The sequence below is a fragment of the Elephantulus edwardii genome, unplaced genomic scaffold, assembly GCF_000299155.1.
Source record: "Elephantulus edwardii isolate Elephantulus edwardi_28Jun2011 unplaced genomic scaffold, EleEdw1.0 scaffold00078, whole genome shotgun sequence".
In the NCBI taxonomy this organism is placed as follows: Eukaryota; Metazoa; Chordata; class Mammalia; order Macroscelidea; family Macroscelididae; genus Elephantulus; species Elephantulus edwardii.
Window position 1 is genome coordinate 6,546,726 of NW_006399828.1, and position 12,335 is coordinate 6,559,060.

The 12,335-nt window shown below is 40.7% G+C and overlaps 1 pseudogene; it reads right to left on the reverse strand.

Moving 5' to 3' along the window:
* Nucleotides 1-10,884: 10,884 nt before the first annotated feature.
* On the reverse strand, nt 10,885-11,809 carry LOC102859981 (annotated as a pseudogene).
* Nucleotides 11,810-12,335: the final 526 nt, after the last annotated feature.

Sequence of the window (12,335 nt, forward strand, 5' to 3'; positions counted from 1 at the left end):
TACAGCTAGTAGATTAATGTAGTAGAGATCCATAAACAAAAGCCAGTGGAATTCTTCTGTAGTAACAAAGAAAACACAGAGAAGGAAAATAAGAAAGCAATACCATTTGCAATAGCTACTATAAATTGAGATACTTAGCCATAAACCTGACTAGAGACACAAAAGATCCTTACAAAGAAAACTATAGAACAATTCTATGGGAAACAATAAAACCCCTAAATAAATGGAAAAAAAAATTCCCTGTTCATGGATAGAAACATTCAATACAGTGAAAATGACAATCCTGCCAAAAGCAATCTACATTTTTAAAAGAGATAGAAGAGATGATTGGCAAGTTTATTTGGAGAGGAAAGAGACGGTGAATAAGCAAAGCACTTCTGAAAAACAAGAGGGAAGTGTGAGGGATAGCATTCTCTGATCTCAAAAACCTACTACATAGCTGTAATAACACAAGCAGCAAGGTACTGGTACAATGATAGAAACATAGATCAATGGAACAAAATTGAAAACCCCTATCTAGAGTTCACCTGTGTTGTGCAGGATCAGCTAAATTGCTGCCTCCCACCTGGAGGACAACCACCTGGCCAACTGACTGGAAAAGATCTATATTTGTTCCCATCCAAAAGAAAGATGAACTGACAGAGTGTGGACATTATCAATACATTTCATTGATATCACATACAAGCAAGATTCTGCTGAAGATTATTAAAAAACGACTGGAACAGCACATCAACAGAAAACGACCTGAAGCTCAGGCTTGATTAAGAAGAGGCTGAGGTTACTAGGAATGTTATAGATAATGTCAGATGGACCTTGGCTGAAAGCAGGGGGTACCAGAGGAATGTCTGTGCTTCACTGACTATGCAAAGGCATTTGACTGTGTGGATCACAACAAACCATGGCTGACTCTGAGAAGAATGGGAATCCCAGAACACTTGATTGTGCTTATGTTGTTGTTGATTGCCATAGAGTTGAGCATGACTCATAGGAACCCTATGAACAAAAGGCCTGAGCCTTTCTATGACTATAGACATTTATCAAAGTTCATAGAGTTTCCAGAGGTGGCTGTTTAGATTGTGGATGCCATTTCTGCTTCCAAACCTGTCTTAAACTGGGAACTCCACCAAACACTGTCCACCATGGTTAACCGTTATGGTATTTGACACCCCAATGGGACAAGGTTCAACATCACAGGAACCCCAGGTTACTTTACTACAGCATATTGTCAGAAGAGTGCTGTACCACTTAGAAGAATGTTCCTCCAAATAGAATAACAACCAACTTTAAATACAAAGGCCCTCCCAGAGGTCTTGTTGACTCTAAACAAGAAGCTTATATATTTTAAAACAAAACACCCAAAACTAATATAGTCTGGTGTTGTTATATTGTGCTGTTGAGTCACCTGTGATGTATAGTGATCCTATGTACAGCAGGTCTGAACCCTTTCTTGTCCTGAGCCAGTATCATTAATTCTGACACACCAACCCTCATTGCTCCTGATACTGTATCAATCCATCTCATTCCGGATTTTCCTCTCCTCCATTGTCCCTCCACCCTTCTGATCATGATGTCCTTCTCCAAGGATATGTCCCTCTCCTGGTCATAAGCCCAAAGTATGTGAGGTGGACCTTCAAAATTCTAGCCTAAAAAAATAAAATAAAATAAAATAATTTTAAAAATTCTAGCCTCTAAAGACAGGTTTGGTTTTACCCTCTCCAAGACAGACTGAGCTATTTTATTGACAGTCCATGGTATGTTCAAGACCCTTCCCCAGCACCACAACTCAAACACATTGATTCTTCTTCTGTCATCCTTAGTCATGGTCCAGCTATTTGAAGCATAGCAAGTAATTGAGGAGACCACGGCCGGAATTGTTGTTGTTTTTATGTGATGTCGAGTCGCTTGCGACTCATAGCGACCCTATTTACAACAGCCCTAAACTCCGCTCTGTCCTGTGCCAATCGCACTGTCTCTGACACTCCCATCCCAATTATCCCAGTCACTGAATCGATCCACCTCATAGAGGGCCTTCCTCTTCTGCTCTGTCCCTCCACCCTCCCAAGCATGATGTCCTTCTCCAAGGACCTGTCTCTCCTCACAACATGTTCAAAGTATGTTAGATGGAGCCTCAGAATCCTTGCCTCCAAGGAGCCACCCGGTTTAACCCTTTCCAGGACAAATCTGTTTCTTTTCCTAGCAGTCCATGGTATTCTCAGTACTCTTCTCCAGCACCACAGCTCAAAGGCATCAATTCTCCTTCTATCCTCCTTAGTCATTGTCCAACTCTCTGATGCATAACAAATGATTGTGAAGACCCTGGCCTGTATCAAACGCACCTTAGTCTCCAGAGAGACACCATTGCTCTTCAGTACTTTGGAGAGGTCCCTAACAGCAGACTTTCCCATGGCAATGTGCCTTTTAATTTCCTGGCTGCTGGTAAACAGCCACTTCCTGAATGATCTGTTCTGTAAATAGATTGAAAAGGTATGGGAACATGTTGTATCCTATACTTGGACCAGAAGGCAGTCGTCAGAACAGAGCAAGAAAACACTACATGGTTCAAAATTGGGAAGGATGTATGCCGAGAAGTGTCCTATTTCCATACATTTTCAATGTATATGCAGAACAGATTATCTGAGAGGCTGGGCTCTATGATGAGAAATGTGGCATCAGGATTGGAGATAGATTTAGCAACAATCTGCATTATGCAGATAACACAACTTTGTTTGCTTAAACTGAAGAGGGCCTGAAGCACTAGCTGCAGAAAGTCAAGGACTGCAGTCTTTAATATGGATTGAAGCTCAACATCAAGAAAATAAAGATTCTCCTCACTGGGCCGATTGGCAGCATCATGATAGATGGTGAAGAAACTGAGAAGTTAACAGCTTCTGTTTGCTTGGCTCTACAGTCAACATTCTTGGTACCAGCAGCCAGGAAATTAAAAGATGAATTGCACTGGGAATGTCTGCTGTCAGAGACCTCGCCAAGGTACTGAAAAGCAACCATGTCATTCTGGAGACTAACGTACTCCCAATCCAGGTCATAGTTTTTGCAATTACTTGCTATGCAGCAGAGAGCTGGACAGTGACTAGGGATGATAGAGGGAGAATTGATGCTTTTGAGCTGTGGTGCTGGGGAAGAGTATTCAATATTCCATGGACTCCTAAGAGAATGAACAGGTTTGTCCTCGAGGCTGTTAAACCAGGCTATTCCTTGGAGGCAAGGATTCTGAAGCTTTATCTGACCTATTTTGGACATGTTGTAAGGCAGGACCAGTCCTTGGAGAGGGACATCATGGTTGGGAATGTAGAGAAACAGTGCAAGAGAGGAAGACTCTTGATGAGATGGATTGATTCAGTGACTGAGGTAATGGGGGGTTGGTGTGTCAGAGACAATTAGATTGGCACTGGACAGAGCAGAGTTTAGGGCTATTCTACATCATTCACAGGCAACTTGAAGGCACATAATAACAACAACATCTATAATCCACTGATATTCAACAAGAAAATAAAATCCATCAAATGGGGAAACAACAACCTCTTCAACAAATGGTTCTGGAAAAACTGGACTGCTACCTACAGAGAGCTGAACCAGGTTCCATACCTCTCACCATACACAAAAATCAAATCAAGGTCAATCAGAGAGCTAGGGGAAAGCTCAAAACTATAAAAATTGTAAGAGACAAAGTGAGACAAATCTTGGAAGGTCTAGACTATGATATAAAGAGGCTGACAAAACAGCCAGAAATATACAACTACAGAGGATAAAACTGATGAATGGGGCCTTCTAAAGTTTAAATCAGATGTGAAGCCATTGGCTTTTGGATTTTGAAAGATGGGTTCTTCTTGTTTTGGTTGAATGTTGGGTGTGGACTGCTTGGTTATTTTTATTTTGCTCACAACCATGTGGGAGCTGATTGTATTTGGCTAACAACAAACTGCTGGCTGGAAGCCTCTTGTTTAGAGCCAATCAGCGTTTGCAGTACGAGCCTGGGTATTCAAAAGTGGGTAGGGTCCTTGGGCCTGCAGCCTTTGGGTCTGGTTTTAATTGTGTTTAGAATGAACATTCTTTTAAGTGGTACATCACTGATCTGTGTATTTGCTCTACTGATGTAATTTGGGATTGCTGTGATACTGAACACCACTAGTGTGTCAAATGCCATAATGGTTACACATGGCGGACAGTGTTTGGTGAAGGTCCCAGATTAAGACAGGTTTGGAAGCAGGAGTGGCATCCATTTCCTAAACATGCTTCTGGAAATTCTATGGATGTAGAGAAACAACAATAATTATAGTACAGGATTCCGGTCTTTTGTTCATAGGGTCACTATGAGTAGTGTTCAACTCAATGGCACTTAAGAAGAAAGATTGAATCCCTGTGCATATAAAAACCTTTTTCCAATAGGCTGAAAAGAAAACTTACTGACTAGGAAAAAGTATGTGCCTTAATCTCAGACAAGGGTCTCATAACAAGTTTATAGAATATTACAGAGCCTCCACGAGAAAAAGACCAATAAACTAATTACAAAATGGGGGGAAAAACCATGGAAAGACTTTTCACAGAAAAAGATATTTGGATGGGCAACGGGCATATGAAGAAATGATCCAAATCACTGGCAATAAGAGAGATGCAAATGAAAACCACAATGAGATACCATTCTACTCCATTAGCAGTGGCAAAATTTAACAGGACAGCAAGCAATACATGTTGGAGAGGATGCAAAGAGATAGGAACTCTCATACACTATTTGTGGGATTGTAAAATGATACAACTACCATGAAAGACAGTTTGGTGTTTCTTCAAAAAACTGAACTTAGAAATTCCATTATGACTGAACTATTCTACTGCTAGAAATATACCCTGAGAAAGTTAGAACCGAGACACAAATGTAGATTTGTATACCAATGTTCATAACAGCATTATTCACCAACACAAGAACTCGGAAACAGTCCAAATATTCAACCACAATTGAGTGGATTAAGAAACTATGGTACAGTCACACAATGAAACACTGTAAAACACTCAGGAGCAATAATTTTGAAAATTATTACATAACTTGGGAGAGACTAAAGAGCATTATGCTGAGTGAACTAACTCAGTCATATAAGGATAAATACCGCATGAGCCCATTCTTGTAGTCATAGAAAGATAACTAGTAAAACATGTATAAGGATCCAAGGAAGGGAAGGTGGGGGGGAGCACAGGGATGAAGATGGGCAGGGGGGAAATCATAGGGTCACATAATTTGATGGGTGGAGGGAGGAGGTGGTAAAGGAATTGGGAAGGATCTGCAGGGATCTGAAAAGATAGGGTAATGGTAAAAATAGTTCAATGGTGACTAATTTTATGAAGCATAATAGATGAGAATGATTGTATGAAAGACAATGTGAATGAAAGATAGTGTGAAACACAAGGTATATTAACTTTGTAAGTAAATCAATATACATTTTTTCCCTTTCTATAATTATATTTTATTAATTTTCATAAACATTTACAGAGATTTTGGGTTTCCATTCATTCATTGTTGCACTATTCTCTCTACCCTCCTCCCAGTTTGTTCTTGTCCAAATGCCACAGTGCTTGTCAAAGCCAGTTCTGATTAATCTTCTTTGTCAGTGTGTCCTTTGCCATTCCCTATCACTCCTCCCTGAGAGAGACTTCACCCTGAGTCATAAGGAAATGGGGATGGCGTATTCTCTTAGCTACTTCCTGCTGAAAAGGGACGCTGTGGGTTTCAGGGTGAAGATCTTCTCTCACTACTCTAAAGGGCCCCTGTGGCAGTAGGAAACACATAGACTATTATGGAAATTGATTTTGGAATTTAGATACACTCTTATTGATTGTGCTTGGCCGTACATGTTCATATCCTTGAAGATGTACCATGGGGGTGTTGCAACCTAGAAGACACAAATTTGACTAACAAGTTATAAGTACATGAGTCAAAAATTATGGAAAAGTAAAAGAAAAGATTCTTTCATTGTTTTACAAACCCTCCCCCAGGTCCCCTCCACCATGTAGCCCTCGCTCTAGACTCCTGTGATGACAGAAATACCTAGTTATATATCTCTTTTACAATATACATTTTTATTAAAAAAGGAAAAACAGAAAGAGGCTATTCACTCTAAATGGGTCTCTGGTGACACAGTGGTAAAGAGCTGCACTGCCAACCCAAAAGCGTGTGGTTTGAACCCACTAGCTGCTCCATAAGAAAAACATGAACAATTTCTTCCCAAGTGATTTACAGCCTCTGAAAACCCGCTGGAGGGTCAGCTATGAGTCAGTTTCTGTTGACAGCACATAACAATAGTAACATTAGTCCAAAAGACTAATGCACCATGTGTACTTGAGTCTCCACAACCCTGAAATCAGAGGAAATGAAAGATGTATAGTTACCACTAATGATTGCCTTGAAAGGAATCACTTTAGAAAGTTTCTCAATAAAATGGGAGAAAAGTGTGGGAAGCAACTCAAAAGTCCAAAATAATACCAGCGTTACTGGTTCAATAGAAACTAATATAACTCTCAAGATATGACCTTTAGTCTCCTTTTCAGCCTGAAACTGAAATCAACTCCATGCATCAACCTTTAGTCAAACAATAGACAAGACTTAAAGATGATTAATAACTCCAGGGAGGAACACATTCCTTAGAACAATCAACCCTACAAGACCAAAAGGGCAGCATTTGTTCAGGAGAAACCATGAAAGGCAGAAAGAGATGGGAAGAAGGATGAACAGAAATGGGAAGCATCAAGGAGAAATGGGGAAAGTGCTGTTACAATGCGGGAGTTCTAATAAAAATCACAAAACACAACGTGCATGAATGGCTGAATAGAAAACCAACGTCCCATTTAAATGGTCACTTAACAATAAAAGGTTAGCAACAAACTAAGATTTTCAAAAAAGGACATATGACAGTACAGAAAGGTTTGAGTCCCATGTGATCTGGACCCTGACTAATTTTTTGATATTATTATTCAATGTTGTCCACTCCCAACTCAGCCTTGACAAAATATTCTAGTACCTTTGTGTCCCTCTTTATCACGTTTAACCTTGACACTGAACCCGGTGAATATTTCCTGGAAGAATAACCTTCTGTTTTCCTTCACTGTCTGAAAGGTATTTTGCCAGATACCTGGTACTTCCTAATTCTTCTCTTGATACCAATAGGAGGCAGGTGCATCAATGTCTCTGAATAACAATGTTATTTAATAAAAATATTGTAATAGATGGAACAATTTGAATATTCTGTTGTCCTAATGAAATGAAAAAGCATTTACTAAATCTCTTCTAGAAGTTTCCTCCATTGCTAACATTTAAATATTACCATCAGCCTTACTTCCAGATAAAATACTTTAAAACCTACACTTTGCATATATTATTACCAATTCTTATAATAATTATATTGTTGTTGTATGTACTGTCAAGTCGGAACTGACCCAGAGCCAACCCTCCAGCAGGTTTTCAGAGGCAGTTAGTCCCACAGGAAGAGATTGCCCATCCTTCTTCCATGCAGCAGCCGGTGACCTCGAACAGCATGCTTTTGGTATTGCAGTACAACCTCTTCTCACTAGGCCACCGGTTGTTGTTGTTGTTACTGTTATGTGCTGTCGAGTCGCTTGCGACTCATAACGACCCTATGTACAGCAGCCCTAAACCCTGCATTGCCTCTGACACACCCATCCAGATTACCCCACTCACTGAATCAATCCACATAATAGAGGGTCTCAGAGCTCCCAATAATTACTCTAAGTGGTAATTTTCTCAGTTCTAAAGACAAGGAAACTGCGACCAGGTTCCACTGAAGTCCCAATGTCAACCAGTTGTGGAAATAGAAATACTGTAGTTCCTCTGCTAAGGGACACTGCAATCTCAAATGCAAGCACACAGTTCAAACCCACCAGCAGCTTGGCCTAAGAAGGATGGGTGGACAGTCTCCTCCTGACAATTTACTGTCTCTCTAAAAACCTGCTGGAGGGGCAGATATGAGTCCGTTTCAACTTGATGGCAAAAACATCAACAACCATATGCCAGAGTTGACACCATCTTCCAGACTTCTCAGCGTAATAAGCTTTGAAGAGCTTCACTACTCATGGTAAGGTTGGCAATTTGAGCCTGACCAGTGGCATTTTAGAAGACAGACTAGGCGATTTGCTCCTGAAAGTTCAGAACCTTGAAAATGCTATGCAGCATTTCTCCTCTGCACATACTTTGTTGGTCTGATTCAAAACTGACTTGAGGATCATGGGATTAAACTACCTTTCAGGTCCCTGAAAACTGGTTGCAGAGCTATGCAAGCTTGTAGTGATGAATCATGGGAATAACAAAGTAAACAGGAAGGTAGGGGGGAGAAAAACAAAGTGGAACTTGTTAATTTCTTCCTTATAAGTGTATATGGCTAACTTCTAAATTCCTACAAAGAAAGGCCCATTTTATCTCTCACACACCTTATGATAGGGCAGGAAATAGAGTGGGATGCTTAATGAATATTATGAATGAATCATTTGTTAGTAAGATGTTGGCTATCACCCACAGCTATTACTCACAGCCTGCTTTCTCCACCCTGAGATAGAGTGTCAGGGAGATCAGAGCAAGGTGTGGTGTGTGTAGTGAAGCTTATTGAATGGAAAGAATTTTAATGCTTATAAAATCTTGTCATTAAACTCTCTAACCTGAGATAAGGTTTGAAAAAAGTGCTGATTGCCAGTGAACCAAAGTCCTGTGTTTGACTTTCAAGGAATTGAGTGGGGGGAAAAAATGGGTTGTGTTCTTGTCAAAGAATTGTTTAGGCACTGGTCCTTAGAGTCATAAACATAAAGCACTTATAAATATGGTAATACTAGACACGATGAATGGGAACATCCAAACATGCAGGTATATGCAATCCACACAAATGTGTCTTAAAATGATGTCCTTTGTTTGCCTAAGAAGTCCAGACAAAGACCTTCTGTGGGGAGAAAAAAAGGCCATCTTGATCATTGTTTCAGTGTTGTTATACTTGACTAACCACTTTCAAAGAAGCATTGTTGAGTGCTCACTCTTCTGTGTCGATCATAGTATGTCTGAATTTTGGTTCTTGCTTGAAACTTGCTGGGAATAAAAGCCTCCTTCTTGGGATAGTCTCAGTAACAGCAGATGGCCTTTCCCTTATTTTAGTGTGTGTGTGTGTGTGTGTGTGTGTGTGTGTGTGTGCGCGTGTGTGTGTACCGTCAAATCAGATATGACAGGTACAGGAGGAGATTGCCCCTCCTTCTCCGGCAGAGTATCTGGTAGATTCAAACCGCATACCTCTGGGATTGCAGTGCAGCTTCTTGCCACTAGGCCACCAGAGCTCTCCCATTTCCCTATTTTAAAGCTAGCATACCTAATTCCTGTAGATCTTTTGCAATATATCCAGGATGTAACGGTAAACATTTGATTAGTTAAATCTTGGGTGGTATCAAGGATGTTCATATTTAACAAAATGAAAGGTATGTGGTACAACTGGCTCAGGGACCTCTGGTAGTCTAGTGAATAGGGAGTTGCAATGTCAGTCCAAAGGCAGGTGGTTCGAATTTATGAATGGGCAATCTCCTCCCATTGTAATTACAATCTCTGAAAAGCCGCTGCATGGTCAGCTATGCACTGCTTCCAACTTGAGAACAATGAGTTGAACTGAGTAGCTACAATTGGTTGAGTGCTGGACTCTTGTCAAATGATTGCTTGTTTGAACTCTCTCAAAGGTTCCTTGTAAGAAATGACTAGTGTTCTACTTCCAAAAGGTCACAGACACACTCGAGAACTCTGTGGAACAGCTCTACTCTACATATGTAAAAGTGCCATGAATTGCAAATTGACTGGATGATAATGATTTTAATTTGGTTTTCTGCTAAGGAAAGAGCATAAAACAAAACTACATCTAGAAATGAATTATGAATGAATGAAAACTCAAAGCTCAAAATGATATGAGAGGGGAAATGTGAGAAGGAACATCTGAAACTTCAAAGCAGAACCTATACTGATCATGCTTCCCTTAAAAAAAGGGAACTTGAAGGAACCTTGAAATAAAAATAATCTAAGAATATGGTAACTAGCAAGTGACGTTCAAATATGAGGAGTAACAAGACATGGGAAGGCTTTGAAAAATGCAGAGAAAGATTACTGAAAGAACACTCACCTTGTGTTTTTGTTCCTGGTCACAAAAATGTCACAGAGAAGCACATTACAAAAGAAAAAAAAATCCTTTTTAATACTACATTCAATAATAATCAATGTATAATTTTTACTGAGTATCCATCCTGTTTGTTGATATTCTTAAGACTCTTTATGGTTGATACTTATTTCAACAAAATATTGTTGTTGTTAGGTGCCATCGAGTTGACTACGACTAGTAGTGACACTATGAACAACAGATCTGACCTTTGCCCTAGTGCACCATCCTCATAATCTCTTAGATGCTGGATTCCATTGTTACAGTACCATAGTAGAGTATCAGCAATTGTTACTGTATCAGTCCTTCTTACTGAGGGTCTTTCTCTGATTCTCTGTCTTTCCCAGAATGTTGTCTTTTTTGGAGCCTCTCCTGCAAGATGTCCAAAGTATGTGAGACAAGTTTCACTATCCTTACCTCTAAAGAGCTCCCTGGTTGCACTTTCTCTAAGACACACTTCTTTGGTTTTGGTTTTTTCCTTTGTATTTTTTTTGGCTAAGTACGGTATACTTTATTGATGGTACATGACATGATGGGCTTCCTCTCCTTTCTCAGGGGGACTGGATGGAAACTATTTCAAGGATGTGAGATTCTCATTATAGGGGGGGGAGTGTAGAGTTGGGGCAAGGACTCCCCAGCCTCTGAGGGTCTCTCTCTCTTCTAGTGATATTGCTGGGGTTGATGGTTCAAGGGGCTCTCATTCTTTGGAGGCCACGTGAACCATCAGGTTGACCACTTAGTTGCTGTAGTCAAACACACTGTCATACCAGGAAATGAGTTGGACAAAGTGGTTGCTCAGGGCAATGCCAGCTCCAGCATCAAAGGTGGATGTGTTGGTGCCACTGCTAAAGTCACAGGAGACAACCTGGTCTTCACTATATCCTAAGATGACCTTGAGGGGCTCTTCTCATGCCTCTTTTACTACTTTCTTGATGTCATCCTATTTGGCAGTTTTCTCCAGGCAGCAGGTCAGATCCATGACTGATATATTGGGGGTTGGGAGCGTGGAAAGTCATGCCTGTAAGTTTCCTATTCAGGTCAGGGATGACCTTGCCCATGGCCTTGGCAGTCCCAGTAGATCAGGGATGATGTTCTGGGCATCACAACACAACTTTCCAGAGGGGCCATCCACAGTCTCTTGGGTGGCACTGATGGCATGGACTGTGGTCATGAGTTCCCTATAATGTCAAAGTTGCCATGATGACCTTGGGCAGGGGAGACAAGCAGTTGGTGGTACAGGAGGCATTGCTGATAATTTTGAGAGAGTTGTTATACTTCTCAAGGTTCACATCCGTCACAAACTTGGGGTTATCAGCAGATGAAACAGAGATGATTACCCATTTGACACAACCCTTCAAATGAGCCCTGCTCCCTCCAGGGTTATGAAAACTTCACAACATAGTACCAGCATCACCCCACTTGATGTGGGCGGGATCTTGTCCCTGGAAGATATTGATGGCTTTTCCATTGATGACTAGCTTCCCATTCTCAGCTTTGACAGTACCATTGAACTTGCCATGGGTGGTAACATACGGGAACATATAGACCATACAATTGAGATCAATGAAGGGGTCATTGATGGTAGCAACATCCACTTTTCCAGAGTTAAAAGCAGCCCTGGTGACCAGATGTCTACTCTGATCTTTACCACCGTGTCTCAGGGGTGAGGCCGAGGCTGCAAAAGAAAAGAGGGCAGTCTGTCGATACAAGCCTTTTTTGGTTTCTGGCAGTCCATGGCATATTCAGTACTCTTGTCCAAAAGCACTACTCAAAGTTATCAATTCTTCACATAAAATTGAAACTTTAAAAATATAAGTTTAGGATGAATGTATTACTTGTAAATATTAACATTTGGGGATATGAAGTTATAACTCCTCCTAGATGAAGCTATGTTCTTGTCATGTACCATCAAGTTGGAACCAACACATAGCTATCTCTCCTGAGAGTTTTCAGAAGCAGTAAATCACATGGGAAGATTGCCCATCTTTCCCAATCCAGTGGAGCAGCCACTGGATTTCAACCATGTACCTTTGTGTTGGCAGCACAATTCTTTACCACTAAGCCATGACAGCTGGCTCACCCCTGGTCTACACCTTCTACCCAAACTTTTCAGCACAGTATAGCTACCCTGAGAAAATCGGGTGAAAG